Source organism: Olea europaea, chromosome 15 (assembly GCF_002742605.1).
Source record: "Olea europaea var. sylvestris chromosome 15, O_europaea_v1, whole genome shotgun sequence".
NCBI lineage: Eukaryota > Viridiplantae > Streptophyta > Magnoliopsida > Lamiales > Oleaceae > Olea > Olea europaea.
The window spans coordinates 10,715,656-10,717,188 of NC_036251.1; positions in this window are offsets into that span (position 1 = coordinate 10,715,656).

Sequence of the window (1,533 nt, forward strand, 5' to 3'; positions counted from 1 at the left end):
GTGTAACAAACTCAAATTTTATGATATTTGACATTTGAGTGACTTATATATATATATATATATATATATAATGAATTGCGAAAAATATGATAAAACATTTTATAACACATAATTGAAAGTGATATTCTCTTCGAAATTTTGCTCATTCGAGGGCATGTTGTATTTTGTTATTACTTCTTCTAAAGCAATATGCCAATATTTTTTTGAAATGCCGAAAATTATAATTCATGCTCTTTAAGAGTAAATAATATTCTTCTAAAATATTAATTATAATGTTATCCTACTTCAAGAGCAACAATAAAATATTTATAGTAGATAGATGTACGAGTAATATTATTTTAAAATGTTAATTACCCCAGTTTGGCTCCCATTATTTGAGATTATAATTTTTAAAATAGTATTTTTAGAAGAATCTGTGGTTAAAAAAGAAAAAAAATTGAGTTTACGTATAATATTATTTCATTAAAAAATGTGTCGTTGATAAGAAAAGAGAAAAATTAATTATAATTTTAATGAGATCCAAACAGGACTTATAATATTGTGCTACTTTAAAAGCAACAACATGATGGATTATCAATTTAATGTTTATAAAAGAACATCTATAAATAATTAATCAAGTTAATAATATTAATTATCATCCAGACATGATATGAATTTATATATAAAAATTAATTACCAAATATGAATTAAATGTAGGTGTTTCCTCTAGATGTATGAATTAAATTGATTGCAGCATTATTTGATTGTGGTCATATTTAAGGTTTGACAGATTCTGGCAATGTTTCTACTAGATGCATGTGGCATGATGAAATTGTAGAGAAAAATGTTATTTGTACATCGAGGTTGACATTTCGTTGTACACTCCCCTCACATGAGGGGCCCACGTCCAATAAAAAAATCGTGGAGCCCCCTATGTGAGGGGAGTGTACATCGGGTGTACATGTAACAAAACTCAATTATAGATGTGCGTATATGAATTAAAGCGTGAATTGATTGTTGCAGCCTTTGGTACACACAACTTGATTTTGGTAGAAGAAGTAGCAGTCTTGAATTATAATGCATATGTATAAAAAAAATAAAATCACACGTCATCAAATTAATTTCAGTGTGCGTAACAGATGATTATGCTTATAAAAATTATTACCAGATTCTAACTAATTCACTTTGATTTTGATAGATACGAGCTGATAACATGTTAAAAAATAGAGAGAAAGGAGAGGAGAATAAGAGAAGTCAATAGATTTATTTATATTTTATTGAGAATTAATGATATAATGATAATAATAAAGAAGGGAATAGGAATATAATTGTTATTCACTAGTAATAAAATTATTTACTACTATTTATAGACACTTGGAAACAAAGTCCACGAACATGTGACCACACTGAACGTGCTTAAATGCAAGTCTTGTCCTATTCACGTAAACAAGAAGTCAAGACTTCACGTGTTTAACACAAGAAGATAGCACATTGAATAAGGTTAGTGGGAAATAATATATTTTTCTTTTCAAATACTGAAAAAAGAAAAAGAAA